Genomic DNA, 20,101 nt, shown 5'->3' on the forward strand with positions numbered 1-20,101 from the left:
CATATTGAAATGCCTAGAGAGAAATGTTATAATATGAAGGAATGTATTTATTAATCTTTCAGAACAAACAGATTTTACTTTCATTTCATGATCACCAATGAAGATTTTTTCAATACATGATGAAATTTCCAATTAATGTACAACTCTCACAAAATATAAGTGAGTGAAGTTATCATGATGGAATAACAGGAATTAAATATTTAGAACATAATAGCATATTTACTATGCAGAATTGTTATTTTCTATATGTTTCAATTTATATACATTATGAATAGCAGTTTAAAATGAATATCAGTACTCTAGAAATAAATAATATCATAGAATTAAGTAAGAATTAAAAGGAGAGTGCTAATTCATCAAGAGTTTTTAAGATACCATCAAAATAAATACAACACAGTAGAAAACACCCTGACATTATTAGTGTCACAAAATAAATCTTAGTTAAAAAATACTATAAAATGATTTGACAGTTGATTATATCAATATTGGTATATTATATAACTATAAAGAACAATTCAATGACATAACTGAGTTTGCAGACCAACAAGCTTCTGAGGACTACTGACATTATAGTTTGATGTCAAATCCATAGCACATTTTATGGAGTCTAAACAGCTGGCAGTAGTTTTACAGAAACTTGACCCTTATTTAGACTAGGGTTTGACAGTCACAAGCATGTCAGAATGGCTTTACAAGCCTCCAACCTATTACATTAAAATAGAATAGCATTCACAGACAAGAGGAGCATTTCCTATACTATAAGAAACATCCCATTATAGAAGAATCAGCAGCATATCAATATTACAGATAGCATCTACTATAAAATGGAAACACTATATATTTAATATATTCCTCCCAGTCAGTGGTTCTCAAAGTTCCCAATGCTGTAACCCTTTAATATAGTTCCTCATGTTGTGGTGACCCCAACTGTAAAGTTATATTGTTGCTACTTCATGACTGTAATTTTGCTACTGTTATGAATCACAATGTAAATATCCAATATGCAACCCCTGTTGGAGTCATGACCCACAGGTTGAGAACTACTGCTCTAGGTCTATATTGTAACCAAGCTTTGTTTATAAGCCATAGAAAAATATCTTTGCATTTAAATCAAAGTATATAATATCATAATAAATATCAAGTACAGATACCTATTACCAAATGGAATAATCCATCTTAAATAACAGATTCATTCACTTTGCCAGGCAGTGCTTATTTTCAATAATTAACTCAGAAAATATTATTCATTTTTCTTCTTACCATCAGTTTCTTCAAATTTAAAACATAAAATGTAAAAGTAACAAACTTTCTTTGTTGGGTGAAATGAGAAAGAAAGAAAATGCTTCCAGAGCCCATGTTACAGCTCTAATTACAATAATTTAGTTCTCTTCTCTAGAAAAAAAGGCTTGGATTTCCTGTCATCCTAAAATGACATACTCATGGGCTTTTAAAATTTCCTTTTCTTTAAACTTGAGTTGTCCAAATTGGCTACTTAGCCTTGAAATTTTCCAAAGTAATTATCAAGGCACCATTGCAATATCTGTGCTGCACAGTCGAATGTTTTAACAAAAGAGAGATGTTCCCTTTTGCAGTGAAGTTTGTCTTGATAAAGAGTATTTTAAGCAAAAAAGTGTGATGAATTGAGGAAAAAGAAATGTTAAAAAGACAAACAATTAAAACTAGGTCCAAGGAATGCATGGGGTACACAAGCGCATAGGACTCTCCAAAATGCTGCAATTTGTGGAAAATATGGACCAATGTGGTTCTGATGCTGAGAATAAGCAACTGTTTTGTTTCTATTTTGTGTATGTTTGTTTAAGACATTTCACTCTGTATCCCACCATGGCTTAGAACTCACTGTATATCCATGCTCACCTTGAACTCATGTAATTCTCATGCTTTAGTCTCCCAAGAACAGAAACTACAGGTGTTAGTGACTACAACAGGCTAGTTTGTGACAATTTGACAAAACTGAATTTAAGTTCAGAAACTAATTTAGCTGCTATTTATTATTATATAGACAAACAATATAGAATAATTTATAAGATATTGCCATTGTTGCTTTATTTCTAGACCATTGATATTATTATAAGGGAATTTGTCTACTTATATATTGCAGAACAAATTTTAAGGAAATATTCCAATAAAAACATAGCTTAAGAAAGCTTTTTCTTGTGTAACCATGTATATTTAACTGAACACTGACATTCGGACTTTTCATTCCTGTAACAAATACCTGAGAGTGAAAACAAATATAGGAGGAAAGATTTTGGCGCATGGTTTCTGTGTTTTCAGTCTATGGTCAGTTGGCTTCATTGTCTTAAGCCTATAACAGGGCAAAACGTCATGGATGAAGGAAAGATACACCCTTCAATATTACTTTCCCAGTGGCTCTCTTCCTCCATATCAGTGCACCACTCACATTGCTGCTACCTCAAATACTCTTTTCCAATTTTGAACACATCAATTGATTACATCATTCATCAGATCACACTCATCATGATGTAATCCTTCTTGGAAATATTTTCAAATACGCCTAGCCATGTACTTAACTAACCTCCTAGGTATCTCCCAATCTAATACTATCAACAATCAGGATTAATTGTCACACTCACCTTGGTAGTTTCACCTGTTGTGAGGGGTTAATCAGTAGTCAGTTAGGGTTGGTACAGAGAGAAAATTGTAAATCCTCTTTTCCAGCAGTCTTGCCAACAGCCATCGTTGCAAGATTTTCTCAACACTATCATTGTCATGCTACTATAACTGGTTGTTCTGTGTGCTAAAGGCTTTCAACAGCATCTTCCACCTCCCCATTCTATGTCAGGAGCAGTCTCCATGCATTTCTAGATGTCTGATGTATATTAAAGTTTTGAGCATTTGAGCAAAATTACTTTAGAGGTACCATATTAATTTTCAGTCCATCAGTGAAATTGTGTAAAATAAACATATGCATCCAGATACCTGGTGAGCTGGAATCCTACAAGAGAGATAGCCTTTCCTTATATATGTTGTAGTTAAGTGTGAGAAAGCTAATTTCTCATAGTCCTGTCTGGTAGGGTGTCTGAGATTAGAGTACCAGCCTGGGTTGGTGCCAGTGAGGACTGCCCCTGGTTGATGGATAGCTAACTTCTCACTGCATACACAGGAAGGATAACAAGCTCTGTGGGCACTCCATCTAATCAATCTGAGGGCCCCACCCTACGATGTTATCTAATTACAGCCACCTTCCAGTGTTCTGTCTTCCAAGGGGACTTATTGTGTGAATAGAGGAAGGCACAGTTTAGACCAGACCACCTAAGTTGTGCTCCTGTTTATTTATTGTTATCAAACAGCATTGCATCCAGTAAGTTCTACTAGATATTTCATGTAGTATCTTCATTTTTCTTCTCCATGATTTCAGAATTATTACCATAATTGTACACTCCTTGCTTGCTGAGTTGGTAGACTCTATAAAGCATGAAGATGCTACAAAATTCAAAATAATCATTTGATTTTACATTATACATTCGTACTTTGAGGAAAGCATCAAATTCATTAACTGGATTCCTAATGTGAATATGTTTTCTATCCAAATTTTCAATTTATTCCTTTCTGTGTAAAAAGGGAGGCAATAAGCAATTAGTCCTCTCAGGAACAATTTCAAGGAGTCTGATATTAGCGCCTATGAAATTTTCATGCATTACTTACTTTTATGAGCTTTATTGGTTTTTGACAGATAAAAGTAATGATTTACACTGTTTTATGATGTCCAAGGGAACTTTAAATGGTAAAATATCAGCTTTTACTGAGGTTATATACATCATAGGGCAACTAATTAGAAGGAAAAAAAAGGAGTTACACACTATGGCCCCTGGTGTTAGAGCAGAAAGGAACTGGTTGGCAGTGGAAGCATCTGCCCCCAGCTGTTTCACCCCACAGCAGAGCCATCATGCTCTGCCAGAAGCACATCAAAGGGCGGAGGGCAAGGCTGTTATTACAGTCGGGCCTCTTACATAGCAGTGCTTTTTGTTGACCATGAGGATAAGTGGCTTACAAGAGGAAGGTTTTGTTTCTGTATCTCTCTGCCTCCTTCCCTCTGGTCATCTTGTCCTTTCCCTTCTGTCTGTACCATCTTATATCCATCTTCACCCTCTCTCTCTCTCTCTCTCTGCAAAGGCCATATGAACATACCCGGGGAAGATAGTTGTCTGCAAGCCAGCAAGGGACACTTGTGAAATCCCAACTCTGCTAGCTAGTGGTCTCAGATCACAAGGTTCAGACCTGTGAGTGACTAAGACACTGCTTTAAAGCCAACCAGCCTGTTCTGCGTTTGTCATGGGAGCCTGAGCAAACTCATACAGTGCCATGTCTGAGTCTAGATTTTTTTCCTGATCATGGTCCATTTAGATTGATTCATATTTTTCCCAATGGTTTAGCTAGGTCATTTTATCATTTGTCTTCTGAAATGCTGAACAGTATTCAGAAATTGTATTCAACCCATGCAAGTTTTCCTTCAAGTATGTGTTTTCCAACTAGAAATATTATTTTTATAATTTGCTTCCTTAATCTGCTCTTCAAATGTTTGTTTTCTATCAGTGTTAAGTTTTCATTTTGACATATTTCTTTTAGCAGTGTCCTTAGATACCAGTTTGGTCTTCAATCATAACTATATGCTAATGGCTAATGATTATTCAAATTTCCATGTCATGTTTTAAACAGAGAGGAAACATTAAGCCATTAACTATATGTAGTTAAATATTTTTTATACATTTGGCTGCTGTTTTGTTGTTATTTTCTACAAAGACATCTGTTGTGTATGAAGTCCTTATGTTTCACTTGTTGTTCCCAGGGTCATTAGTGTTCTTGGAATGCACATTTGCTTTTCTGTCTGCTTGTGTGTGAGACATAGCCTTATACAGCCTGGGTTTGTCAGACATTTGCTATGCAGCCTCAGTTGGACTTGGATTCATGATTTTTCTGACTTTGCTTTCCACATGCTGGGATCATAGAAAGCACTACTGTACCCTGTACCGGGTATCATGAGGAGTCTGGGTGAGGTGTATGGTCACTACAGTTAATTTCAGAAGAGAACAAAGTACTGAGCTTGCCCTTTTCTCCAACACTGATGAGTATCTGAACTCTCCCACATGGACTTCAATCCTAGCCTTTACCACAGTGCCCTTTCACCTCAGAAATAATTATTGTGACCTCAGGAAGGGGTGATGGAGAGGAACTGTATTATGGATACAACCTTCTTTTGAGACTCTTTTTCCTATGTTTTCTGATGAGCACAAACACAAATGAACCCCTTCGTCAATCAAACTGACACAACAGGACGGCCAATGGCATCATGAAAGTTTAAACTCAGTTTTATCAACTTCACTTTGGATCTGAATCCCATAGGAAAGCAAGTGAGGAATTACCTTCCTCTATCTTTCTGGGTAGACATTTGCTTGAAGAGAAGGATATGGCAATACAGAGATCCAAAGGATCTGAATCTGTATTCCTAGATGCTTCTAATTGCCTATGTTACTGGAATTTTAGGTACTTGTCTTTCTCTTTTATATATACATATATATATATATGTATGTATGTATATATGTATGTATATGTGTGTATACATGTATACATAAATATATATATATAGACACACACACATATATATATATATATATATATAAAACTGTATTGTTTAGTTTGTTTACAATGCCGTAAAATATCATAGCTTTATTAATTCATAAAGAATAGAAATTTGCTTTTCACCATCCCAGACTGAAAAACCCAAGATCGATGTGCCAGCTAGGGTGGCCTTGACATCTCTGCCTTCAAAATAACTCTTTAAACTCTGTCCTTTTTGCAAGAGAGAATACACAGCCTTACAGGAAGAATCAGCAAAGTATGAAGCTAGCCCTCATTCCCTCTGAGTTAGCATTGATCCATTCTGAAACCTGATGTTTCCTATTGTGCCTTTCTTCCAATAATTGTTGCCTTGAACATTCAAGCCTCATCCCCATGAATACTGGGAGACAAATTCAAACCATAGAACATAATAGTTAATGTACAGAAAATAATCATTAGCAGTGATCTGATAGACAAAACTATACATTTATATCCATATAACATATCAGGTTGCATATACTTACATAGTTAATAATTTTTATAAAACTGTGAAGAGGGTGGTATAGATTTTTATACTCATAAATGTATAATGAATTAAAACCATTTATGTTTCAAAAATCTGAAAAATGACTAGTATTTATATTTTCATGATGAGAATTTTCAGTTCTGAATTACATAGTTTGGTAGCTTGCATTTTGCTCTTGTGTGTTTATTTGTTTGCTTGCTTGTTTGCTTTGTGGGAAGGGTCTTGTCTCTGGCAGCACTTGAATTTGTCATCCTCTGCAGTAATCTGTGCTTGGTGGCATTCTTTACTATCCTTGGTTCAGTGTCTCATTTTATGGCAAAATCTATTACTTTTATCATCAGAAAAACAATCAGATACTTATGTTTGGAAAATAAACTAAGAATTTAGGAGAGTTTAGTAGGTTTTGTTCCTGTTGTCTGTAAGGAGTGGGGGCAATAAAAACATCAGAGAGGAATTTTGGAGTTTCAGACATCTTGCTAACTGAACAAGAAGCGTCCAATTTTATTGATTTTTATATTGCTATTCTATGTGATATTTTACTTAATGAAATGCTACAAAATAAAGTTAAACAGCATACAGAAGGAATGACTGCTGAGGACTATTATGAGTCATTTGAGAAGGAGAAACTGAGCAGGAGGTGAAGAACAGCCACGAGACTCTGTGGCAAGTGTTCTGCATCATGGGCGCTGAGGAAGTTCTAGGCAGCTGACAGTATATAACAGAGCCAATGAATGCCAGAAAGGGTTTCTTATAGTGGGTAATATTCAAACAAATTTAAGTGTAAAGATTTACTTTTTTGTGGGGTAGATGGACTGTTGAATGTGTCAGAAAGATAACTCTCCAACCGAGCACTTAGATTTTAAGATCTTACTCATTTACTTATTAAGATACTTAATCAATACAATATGAATTATAACCAAAATCCTAAATACAATAACTGAATATATTCATACTCATCAGAATCAATTATCATAGAATGAGCTATTTATATGCTTATATAAATTTAATTTTATTAAACTGACTGTTATAAAATAGAATTTTTCTTCCCTGTGTAAATTTTAGTCTCTTTCTCATATATTTAGTGAAGGCCATGTTGAAGAATAGCATGCAATTTTATTTTTTATTCCTAATATGAAAGTGAGGGACACTGCAAACATTATCTTCATGGGCTACGGTAAATCTGCGAGATTTGTCATGAACATTGGTGGTGAAATGTAGCCTTGTATTTTAGAGAGTGGATATATTCTATTAGATACCCATTAGTCATGTAAGTGGCTGCAGAAGTCTCATAAATGATTTGAGATTGGGGGTGAAAAGTATGTTTCATATGATATTAAAAACTAAAAAAAACTGTATTTGCCATTCACCTATAGGCTCATTCAAAACTTTTTAAGTCATCTGATTTTATCTACTGATAGACAAAATTAATCTTTAGACTCTGGAGACTAGAACTGAAATGTCCTAATTTGTGTTGATCTGTCATGCTATACACTAGGGTTTTTACTAGTAATTTGGACATGTAATACTTATACTTGGTAGAATATCAAATGAATATGTACAGATGATTTTCAAAGGAAAAACAAACTGTGAAAGTATCTCAAGATTCTGAATTTTCACATGCTCTTTTGTAAGGTGTTTTCTTTACAAAACACCTTTATTCTAGGCATAAATAGTTTGTGCTTATTAACATTGCACATCTATATTGTCTGAGAATAGTGAAAAATACCAGTTTCTAAGTCAGCTACCACATATTTCAGGGGGAAGTAAGCATCAAGAGGTTATACTGACTGTGCAATATGGAAATAATAATAAAATTGCCTGAAAGTAATCTGTATTTACTATTTCTGCCTACTAGGATTCTAAACACATCACTGCTAAGATTCCTCCGAAAGCATCTGTGTGTATGTATGTGTGCGTGTGTGTGTGAGAGAGGTAGAGATAGAAAAATAGATAGATAGATAGATAGATAGATAGATAGATAGATAGATAGATAGATAGATAGAAAGATAGATAGATAGATAGATAGATAGATAGATAGATAGATAGATAGATAGATCTCATTATATCTAATTGTATCCCATTGTACCTAATTCTAGGTGATTAAATTATATATATACCACTTATCATATAAATGTTACTTATTATTAATCTATAATAAATTTTAAAATAAAAGGCAGATAGGAAGACTTCCACTTACAGGGATGAGACACACAAATTTTATATTTTCCTTGTAGCTGATAAATTTGTAACTGTGCAGTACATACCTAGCTTCAATATAGTTTATAACCAGGGTGATACTAAGAAGGGTTATATGGGTTATAGATTCAAATATTAGCAATGAAGATATGGAACTTGACTTAATGAATTCCATCATTTAATTGAACTGTTTGGGGTACTTGTTTAAATTTAAGAATTAAGTCAGTGACACGGGTCAGTGGGTAACAGGATCTGTTGCTAAGCCTGACTACCTGACCTGATCTCCCAAATTCCCATGATCAAAAGAGAGAACAGACCTCTACAAGTTGCCCTCTGAACTACACACACATAGCCACACTGCAGTGTTTACCATGTTTACAAATATGTGCACACAAAGAAATAAATGTGCCAAAAATGTAAAAAAAAAATAAGTAACATCCTGTGAAAGTTAAGTGTACATGTTTTGGGTGATGCTTGTGAATTTTTAAAAGTATTTGTTGGTTTGTTTTACATCCAACCACAGTTTCCCCTCCCTCCATTACCCCTAGCCCCTCCTAAACTTCCCTGTACCCCTTCCCCATTGATTCCTCTTCCTTTTCTATTCAGAAAGAGGCAGGCCTCCCATGATATTGACAAAACATGGTATATCAAGTTGCAGTAAGACTAGATGCTTATAAATTTTAACTCATACATTAAATATCCCACTGCACTTTAATATTTCTAAAACTAGCTTTTGGTTCTTATTGGTTGTGTTTAACATATAAAGCTATATATATAGTATATAATATATAATTAAGTAACGCTCTCACAAAAAAACACATATTCTGCACATCGCAGAGGACTGAGTAGCTCCCAGTAACTCTTGTGTTTTCAAAAATGATATGGTTATTAAAATTTCCTATTTTTCAAACTTATATTTACAAAGTTCAATAAAAGTGTAAGCTGAGTTTCTCTTCTGGTCTTTGCTAATATTCATTTAATATAATGCACATTATTTAGTCATAAGTTTTTCTTACAGGAAGGAGCATATTAAGATGCTTTTCGAGGTATCCAACACAGTAGTTCACTGAGTTGAACATTTTTTCCATCTGGTAAAAATCAACTCTAGAAAGTCTAGTCATATAAAAGAAGCTAAAAAAAGAATCCCCTGTGTTTTTAAGCTTTCTTCTTCTCATTCAAAATAAACATTAAAATGATTTTCTTACTTTAATGCAAATAAACAACAGTCACTTCTCAACACTGCAATACCATTCACTGCAGGCAGGCCAAGGCTGAGGGTGATTTGTCAACACTTGAGTAGCAATGCATGGGGTGAGTAGGAGCCATAGAGCTGAGGAGCTTTGGAAGCATGAAGGCAGTGAATGTATAGCATCACGTGCAAATCAGGTTACTACCTATACCATAAAGCGGTTGCTAGAAATAAAAGTCTAAGAAATGCATGTGGTTAAATAGCACTTTATAAAGAATCTGGAGAGATGAATAATTTCATTTGGTTTAAATATACATTTAGAATTCAAATTGAATGAAATTGTACACCCTTGAAGATTTAATAACAGAATAATTCCTGCTTGATAAGAGAAACATCATTCTGCATGAAAATCACATCCTAAATTCAGCTTGAAAGTAATTCCCCACTTGGTCCTCATGCTATTATAATTTATAGTATTATTTCATGCCAGTCATTTTAAGATAGAATATTATAGTCCCATGGAAGATTTACATAAGAACAGGCAGCTGTAAGTACTTTCAAATCCTCTTTCTTTTTCATATTTAGGAAACATTAGGGACAGAAAAGAAATAGATTAGGTATACTTAAACATTATTAAAGTGTCAGGCTACTTTCGTTCTTTTTCCAGGAGAATTAATTGCACATATTCCAGAAAGGGCTTATCTCAGCAGTAATTACTCTTCTAGTCAGCACTGTAGGACAGATGTAGAATATGAATCTGACAATATCCTATGATACATAATGGGGATTAGCCTCTGGTTCCTTCTACACTCCAGTACCCTGATGAAGAGCTGCCAAAAGATACAATCTTTAATATTCCATCGCATTTATTGTAGCAATCTTGTATACTTGTTTAACTCTTTATCACAGAGTGTTGTCATATTGCAGTATGTCATAGATACAAAGAAATAATTGTTGCATATTTTAATGCCAGTAGGACAAGGGTTTACTTTTAAGTCATGGATAGAGCCTAAAAGGAGTATGTAGCTGCACTGATGAAGTGAATTACCTAGCAGTACTTAATATATATGTAAATTGAAACAGTTGACTATTTTTATGTTTTCTTAACTTCTATCAAGTATATCATGCAATTTCCACATTTCCTTCTCCCTTTGTTTTTTATTTTTATATCAATAGATATTCTGAAGTTTACTGTTAAATTTATAAAATATAGCCATTTAGATATGCAGAACAGAAGCTGTAAGTTAGAAAAAGACATACTGAATTGTGTTTGAAAATAATACAAGGGAAATATATGTATGTGTATTTAGATGTATATGATTAGATGAAAATTACAACAAAATTTTAAGATCAATCTGGCTTTTATTAGGAATTAACAGATCAGGCTTGACTTTCATCTGAAGATTTAGAAAAAAAAAAACCCTCCCCTCATAGTTTTTGCAGGAATAAGGAAACAGCACAATACAAAAAGTATATTGGTTACTTCAGATTACTTTCTTGTAAGAACTCGGACACAGAACTTGGAGGAATCAAGCTGTAATTGGCCTGGAAGCCTCCTTCCTGAGAACTATCTCTAATAATATTCAAAGGTGATATGTAAGCTGACAAGGGATAAAAGCAATTAATAGTCTTACTCAGCTGTAATTGAACCACAGCAATGATCAAGATGGCATGATTCTCCCTAGGGTTTATTAGTGGCTCTCATATCTTGGGGGTAACCACCAGTCATCTAATTGGACATAAAGCCCTCTCAATAAGAGAGAGTTCATATCTAGTAACTGTAAAGCTACCCAACTACCCATAACTGGTAATGTCATGGACCCTATAGAAGAACCTATTACTGCTACTTTCCTAAACTGGTATAATTTCTCACTGCATTGTAAAATTTATCCTTATATAAACATGTAAGTGTGGCTGTCACCACACTTCTTTTGGCCAAACACAAAGACCGATACAGAAATCTATAGCTGGTCAAAATGTACATAAGTGTACAGCCCTCTTTACACCTAAAGATCAAAGAAAAATGCAGACGAAAGGATAGGATGATTATAAGAGCTGGAGGACTAATATGTCTACTATAAAATAATGTCTTCTAGATATGAAGAGGAAGCTATAACCATGAAATATCAACAGTATCTCACCTAAACAAGACCTGCACTATGATAATACCAGTTTGGCAAGCCTATATGGGTGGGAGAAATCTCACAAGTCCCTAACCTTAGATAAGTTAGTGGCTGCTGAAGAAAAAAGACTCAATATTCTCCAGGTACTAGCCCTCTGACAGGTTATCCAAGGCAAATCAGTCAGTGGTATATATATATATATATATATATATATATATATATATATATATATATATATATTGTTATACATATATGTATAACAATAATCATTAAGAATCAAAAGGGTCAAAAACTTGATATGGAGTGGTGGGGGCTTGGGGAAGAAATGGAAGGTAGAGGGAAGGAATAGAAATGATGTAAGTGCATTACTCATACACAAAATGTTCAAAATATTTTTAAATTCAATTAAATAAAAGAGATTTTAAAACAGAAGCTTCTTCATTGTTATGCTGGTGAAACCAGGCTGTTTGTAAACTTGTCTTCCCTCTCTGATGGTCAGATGAACAACTTTATTTCATCTTAACAATGAGTAAATTTACTGCGAGTGTCTCAACTTACCTTCTGCAGAAATTCAACAGATCACAATGATCCCCTGAGTTACTTAATAATATGTATGTGTGAATGTTCTATCTTACAATAGCTTATCTTTTAGAATTGGGAAGCCATTCTGAACAATCACTTTGGAGTCAGAAATAATAGGATAGAGAAATGCCCAACTTACAGGACAGATGTGAACAGATAGTGATTAATTGGTAAACACCTGCTCTTTCATAGACATTCTGGTTAACGTTTAAGATTTGTAAGTGCATTTAATATTTAGGATCAAGTTGAGAAATGTTAGTACTTCCAATTTTCCATAATTAAACAAATTCAGAAAGATGTATGGATTTCAAGTCTATATAGTAAAATTGAGTTTGGATTCAAAAAAGTTTGTCTGGCTCCATGAATAGCATCTCCAAGCTATTTTTCAATTGGAAGAATAGAAAACAATTCAAATTTCCTTTATGTAAACACTGCAGTTAGAGAAAATAGTTGTTTTGTGTGGATTGCTTCTCAAGTGCATGGTGCTAAGATACTAGAGCTGTCAAAACTTCAAGCCCAAGAATAACTAAATAACCTCATTTCAGAGCAGCTAGTTCACTAACTTCTCATGACCTCTGAGGTAGTCATGATGACATGCTTCAGAGAGGGCACAGATTAATGTCATTTCTGGTATCATATCCCATTGCATGGTTGCATGTAACTTAAACACTAATGTTTAATAATGTCTTTAGAACAAGTTTGCACCAAACTGTAAATGCCTAGATTTATTTAAAAAAAAAAAGACTTGAAAAATCATAGCTTAGAATTATCAGATAAATGAATAACAAATCAAAAGTAAACTGAGTTGTGAATAAGGGAAGACTGAGGTTCTATTACTGAATTTATAAAATAAACTTAGAGCTAGCAGATTAACATGGAAAAAAGATGGAAATGTATTACATAAACAGAGACACCACTGGAAAATAATGTATGCCTCATAACCTAATTAATATATATTATTAATTATATTATATAACCTAATTAATTTTATATGATATAACACACACATATATATATATATATATATATATATATATATATATATATATATATATAACATAACCTAATTAATTCAAGGCAATATATACTTATTGCATAAAGAATTGGGGAGGAGGGATATGGCAACATATGTGAAGAAATGGCTGGAGGGGAAGATGCATGGGTCTTTAGAAGAACAAATAATGTATAACTAAGTTTATATTACAGCACTGACTTTAGTCTTATTCTCTTAGGAGCAGAGTTAGTTCTCACTGGGTTAGATACCCTCTGTGTCCCTTCTGGAGGACGACTGTCTAGGCATATGAAGGGATCTCAAGCAAATATCTTCCTGCATTCCATTGAACTCCAAGAACTTTCAGTTCAGAAACAACTTACCCAGTGGCTTAGTTTTGGTAGCTTGTTCTTGAACTATTCCAGCTTATTATCTATTATATATTCTCATTTCCTATGTTACTTAAGCTAGTCTAGAACTTGCAATCCTCCTGGCTTGGTGCCAAGTAAATGAGATTCCATCATTGTCAGGTTGTTTTAAAGCTCTCTCTTTTTGTATGATATGGATGGCATAGCACCTACAAACTCATCTTCACTGCACACACAAATTACTCCATGATCCGACAGGAACTGGGAAAAAATGAGGAAAGACATTAATTCTAATCAAACAGCAAGTATGAGTTCAGCTGTCTCACCCACCTGTACACAGCTAGACACTGAGTTCTCACATCTTTATTTCACCTCACCTCCCTGAGATAATCCTAGGATTGTTTTAGATTCTGTAAGGGATTGATGGGAACAGTATAACTGATTATCTATGATTCCCATCCCATTGTTTTTTGTTTGTTTGTTTGTTTGGGTTTTTTTTTTTTTTTGGCTTTTTTTGAGACAGGGTTTCTCTGTGTAGCTTTGCACCTTTCCTGGAGCTCACTTTGGAGACCAGGCTGGCCTCGAACTCAGAAAGATCCGCCTGCCTCTGCCTCCTGAGTTCTGGGATTAAAGGTGTGCGCCACCACCGCCCAGCCTCCCATTGGGTTTAATGTGCCCTTCCTGCACATTTTAGTTCACAATCAAATGGATTTCCCTTTATTAGGTTTCTTTCTCATTGCTAAATTCTTTAATGATGGGCCCTTGGCATGTAAATGAGCTCAAAAGCAGCAAGGTGCTGTTAGCCAATAATGAAGTGATGATTTTTTTTTTTAATAGCTTTTAGGGAAAACTTTGGAGAGTAAAGCAGGAAAACATCATCCCATTAAATCAGATGAGAAATGGGCAGAAAGAGTGTTGATCCTGGAGGATAATCTTGAGAAATCTCTGGAGGGTACGTAAGGAAGTAAAATGTAAGGTGATGCCACTAGGAAAGATTCAGGGCATTCGACAGAGGAAGGGAAGCCTAAGAAATGCTGTGAAGCCAGGGTATATGTTACAGAAAACAGAGGAAAGACTGAGTCAAGAACAACTTAGTCTAAAACATGTTAGACATCAAATAAAAACAGATGAACAACACTTTATGGAAATGTGACTTTAAAAAAAATATGTGAACAGTATAATGAAGTCTTTTTCTTTTTTCATAAGTAAAAACATTTGATGCCATAATGCAACATTCTCTTTTTAAAGAAGGTTTTGTTTATTTGTCTATTTTATATGTAGGTGCATCTTAATTAATTTCCTATTACTGTGAAGACACAGTAAGGCTAAGGTAACTTAAAAAAATCGAGGGCTTGCTTACAATATCAAGTGTGTAGTCCATTTCCATCATGATGGGAATCATGTTAGGAGACAGGCAGGTAGGATGCTAGAAGCAGCACCTGAGAGCTTACATCCTGATTCATATGTATGTTGGAGGGAGCCAGGGGAAAGAGAGAGGGAGGGAGGGAGGGAGGGAGGGAGGGAGGGAGGGAGGGAGGGAGGGAGGGAGGGAGGGAGGGAGGGAGGGAAGGAGGGAGGGAGAGACAAAAACAGTCTAGTCCTGGTATGGGCTTTTGAAATATTAAAGCACACCCAGTGGCACACCTCCTCTTTGAAGACCACACCTCCTAATCCTTGTCAGAAGAATTTCACTAACAAGGGATCAAGCATTCGAATATATGAGCCTATGGGAACCACTCTCATTCAAACAACCACAGTTGACAGTGATTATGCCTACATGGGTTTATGTACACCATGTATGTTCAAGAACCCATGGAAGCCAATGGACATTGGATACCTTGCAAATAGAGAAACAGGCAGATATGAGCCAACTAATTTGAATGCTAGAAACCACATTTGATTCCCGAGAGGTTTACAACTCCTGTTAACTGCTGAGACATCTCTCCGACCATATCACAATTCTCTTAAGACCAAGAGAACTTACATTTTGAGTTGAAATTATCCACAGAGCCAGGCTAACTTACATTTTCATTCTGTCCTGGTAGCACAGTAATTCCAGATGCTAGGGAGAATGAGGCAGGAGGATGGGAAGTTCAGGGTGGTTCTAGGTCACAGAGTGAGCCTAAGGCCGGCCTGAACAAGTTCATGAAACACTGTCTCAAAATAAAATCTTAATATAGTTCTGGAGATGTTTCTTATTGGAGAAATTCTGTCCAGCCTGTTCTGGGTCTACTTCCTACCCCGAAGACAAAATACTATATTTTAAGTTAATATTCTTCACATTTGTAGAGTGTTTAAACTAGATGCAACACCATCCAGAAGCATTTGAATTGTGAGCAATTAATAACATCTGAGCAAGGAAAACTTCATCATATACATATGTTAATATAATGTATATGGATACATACTCAAACCTGTATAAAACTATGAGAGGCTGAGAAGTACACAGAGCCAGCAGTGGACCATACTATACATCACTATATAATTCAGTTTCCTTATGCAACTCATTCTATATCCAGTAATATTTTTCATTCATAATTGAGGAAATTGGGGTTAAAAGCAATTAATTCATAACTGAGAAATATAATCTGTCCTTTAATTACAAGGTATCTGTGTAAATTTGACTATGTTTTCTGTGAGTAGCAGAATGCTACACTATTGAGACACTTATGTGCTATTATGTCCTGCTATTGTGAATGTTTCTCCAATACTACAGAAGTTTGAAGATTTTTTTTGCTGTAAAATAAGAGACTCTTAAGCTTATAATTCCCTACACACAATAGTCTGTTTGCCTTCTTCAAGTTCCCAATCCTACCATACCACACACCTTCATCACATAGCCATACAGGATTAACTTAATTAGCATGGAAAGGCTTCAAAGATTGGAGGACACTAGACTCACCCTTCCAAGTAGTGAGATAATGCTTGAGAGGTGCTTCTATATGGCACTGCGCTGTTGTCATTCAAACTGGCTTCATACTTGATATGTAAAGGAGGATGAGTCAAATATTCACTCACTGATTTTTCCTCCTTAGCTAATCTGATTTTTCAGTTACAACAATAGGCGCTTTGGTCTCCGTGTTCTGTTGTTATGCAGAGTGCTGTCTTAGACTCTGCACTTTCTTGTAATATGTCATTGAAGGAAACTATCATTTCTGAAGGATGAAGGTCTGTACATTTTATTCTGCTCTGAACCTTGTCACAACAGGTGTATTTGTTTTAGGAAAATCAGATAAACTGTGAGGAAGATGACAGTGTGCTTGCTACACTGCTCACAATTTGTGAATAATTTGTGTTATCTCCAACCCATTGAAAAAGACAGACACTTGGCCATGTCATCCATCCCATATAATTGAACTTAAGGCTGGAAGAACAACACTTTATTTTACCCTTGAAACTTTATAAACACGACTGTCATTATGTTAACAACAAAAATCTCTTAAAGAAGGTTCATCATTCCCATATTATAGTGGAGAGTGTGTTTTGAGAAAATCTTCTTTACTAAGTATTTGGTAAAGTTTATTTAATTCTGCATTGTTAGAATATTTTTGAAGCTAAAAAATATTTAGTAGCAGAAGCTAAAGCATTAGCTATCCAACTTACCCACCACAACTCCTGGAAATAGTCAGGTACAACTTTTATTTTTGTATAAGGGAAATAGTAATGACTGCATGATTTTTACTTTTTCTTGGGCATATGTCACATATAGATTCAGTGACTAATTTTTTTTTTGTTAAATAATTTTTTTGCCTTTAGAATTAATGGGGCTACTGAAAGTAAATTTCCTATTACACAGCATCAAAGTTCTCATCATTTCCCCTTAATTCATCAGTCTAATACAAAGATTTACTAGTAGTATTTTTCCAATTATTTACAATAACAAGTTCATATTAAACATGTCCTTTAAAAAAATAAATTGAGCCAGGCAGTGGTGGCACATGCCTTTAACCCCAGCACTTGGGAGTCAGAACCAGGCAGTGAGTTTGAGGCTAGCCTGGTCTACAGGATGAGTTCCAGGATAGTCACCAAAACTACACAGAGACTTCTTTGTCAAAAATTATATGTTCATAGGTGTGGTGATTAATGTCAGGTTCTTCAATTCAATTCCATTGGTCCACATGTCATTTTTATGGCAGTACCAAGCTGTTTTTATTACTGTAGCTCTGAGTATCAACATGTAGAGGGCTGCAAATAGATCCATATCTGTCACCATGCACAAAACTTAAGTCCAAGTGAAACGAAGACCTCAACATAAATCCAGCTACTCTGAACTTGCTAGAAGAGAAAGTAGGAAGTAGTTTTGAATGCATTGGCATAGGAGATCACTTACTAAATATAACACCAGTAGCACAGACACTGAGAGAAACAATCAATCAATGGGACCTCTTGAAAATGAGAAACTTTTGTAGAGCAAAGGATATGGTCAACAAGGCAAAGCAACAGCCTACAGAATGGGAAAAGGTCTTCACCAGCCCCACATCTGACAGAGGACTGATATCCAGAATATATAAAGAACTCAAGAAATTAGACATCAAAATGCCCAACAGTCCAATTAAGAAATGGACTATAGAACTAAACAGAGAATTCTCAACAGAGGAAACTCAAATGGCTGAAAGACATTTAAGGAATTGCTCAACATCCCTAATCATCAGGGAAATGCAAATCAAAACCACTCTGAGATACCACCTTTTGCCTGTCAGAATGGCTAAGATCAAAAATACTGAAGACAGCTTATGCTGGAGAGGATGTGGAGCTAGGGGAACTCTCCTCCATTGCTGGTGGGAATGCAAGCTTGTACAACCACTTTGGAAATCAATATGGCACTTTCTTAGAAAATTGGGAATCAATCTCCCCCAAGATCCAGCTATACCACTCTTGGGCATATACCCAAGGAATGCTCAATCATACCACAAGGGCACTTGCTCAGCTATGTTCATATTAGCATTGTTTGTAATAGCCAAAACCCGATAACAGCCTAGATGTCCTTCAACTGAAGAATGGATAAAATAAATTGTGGCACATATACACAATGGAATACTACTCAGCAGAGAAAAACAATGACATCATGAGGTTTGCAGGCAAATAGATGGATCTAGAAAAAATCATCCTGAGTGAGGTAACCCAGACTCAGAAAGAGAAACATGGTATGTACTCACTCATAGGAGGATACTACATGTAAAACAAAGATGACTAGACTGCTACTCACAACTCCAGGGAGGCTACCTAGAAAACAGGATCCCAAGAAAAACACAAGAATCACCCAATGACAGAGAAATGGATGAGATCTACATGAAAAACATGGACGTGAGTGGGAGTAATGAAGGGCAAGTTTCGAGGGAAAGAGAGCTTAGGGGAGTGGGAGATCCCAGCTGGATCAAGAACAGAGAGGAAGAACAAGGAATAAAAGACCATGATAAATGAAGACCACGTGAGAATAGGAAGAAACAAAGTGCTAGAGAGGCCCACAGAAATCCACAAAGATACCTCCACAATAGACTACTGGCAATGGTGGAGAAACAGCCCGAATTGACCTACTATGGTGATTGGACAGCCAAACACCCTAATTGTCGTGCTAGAAACCCCATCCAATGACTGAGGGAACCGGATGCAGAGTTCCAAGGCCAGGCCCCAGGTGGAGCTCCAGGAGTCCAATTGGCAAGAAAGAGGAGGATTTGTATGAGTGAGAATTGTTGAGAGCAAGATTGGAAAAAGCACAGGGACAAATAGCCAAACAAATGGAAACACATGAACTATGAACCAAAGGCTGAGGGGCCCCCAACTGGATCAGGCCCTCTGGATAAGTGAGACAGTTGATTAGCTTGATCTGTTTGGGAGGCATTCAGAGAGTGGGACTGGGTCCTGTGTCCTCAGTGCATGAGCTGGCTGTTTGGAACCTGGGACTTATACAGGGACACTTGGCTCACTCAGCCTTGGAGGAGGGGACTGGACCTGCCTGTACTGAATCTACCAGATTGAACTCAATCCTCAGGGGAGTCTTTGCCCTGGAGGAGATGGGAATGGGGGGTGGGCTGGGGGAATGTGGGAGGGGGCAAGGGGGAAGAACAAGGGAATCCGAGACTGATATGTAAAATTAAATTTAATAAATAAATAAATCTAAAAAAAAAACCTACACAGAGAAACCCTGTCTCAAAATAACCACACACACACACACACACACACACACAAAATTGAGTTTCACTGAGGCTGTTTGTACAAATTTTGTTTTAATTTGAGTTTTCTATTTTCAGCTGTAAATACAAATAATAGGAACAGATATAAAAAATGATAAATGTAACTAAAAACTGCTTGTTTTTCCTAAACCATGGTGAATAAGAAAGCTACCTATAAAATGGATGGATGGCTAAATACACAAATATTTCTAAGATGTAGAAAGCATCCGTGTCATTAACAACTGAATGTAAATATATTAATTTCAGGTGGTGAGCTCCCAAAGGGTTCCTCATCTATTATTGCTAAGTAATTATGCTTGCTTACTGAAGTCCTTGTCTTAGACTATTATAAAGGGAA

General features: G+C 35.7%; 1 protein-coding gene across 3 annotated transcripts in view; it reads left to right on the top strand.

Annotated features, from left to right (window-relative positions):
• The window catches only part of Ccser1 (coiled-coil serine rich protein 1), a 1,158,948-nt gene that overhangs the window by 506,770 nt on the left and 632,077 nt on the right, over positions 1–20,101 (top strand). The window lies entirely within an intron of this gene.

This window comes from Peromyscus maniculatus, chromosome 3 (assembly GCF_049852395.1).
Source record: "Peromyscus maniculatus bairdii isolate BWxNUB_F1_BW_parent chromosome 3, HU_Pman_BW_mat_3.1, whole genome shotgun sequence".
Taxonomy (NCBI): Eukaryota; Metazoa; Chordata; class Mammalia; order Rodentia; family Cricetidae; genus Peromyscus; species Peromyscus maniculatus.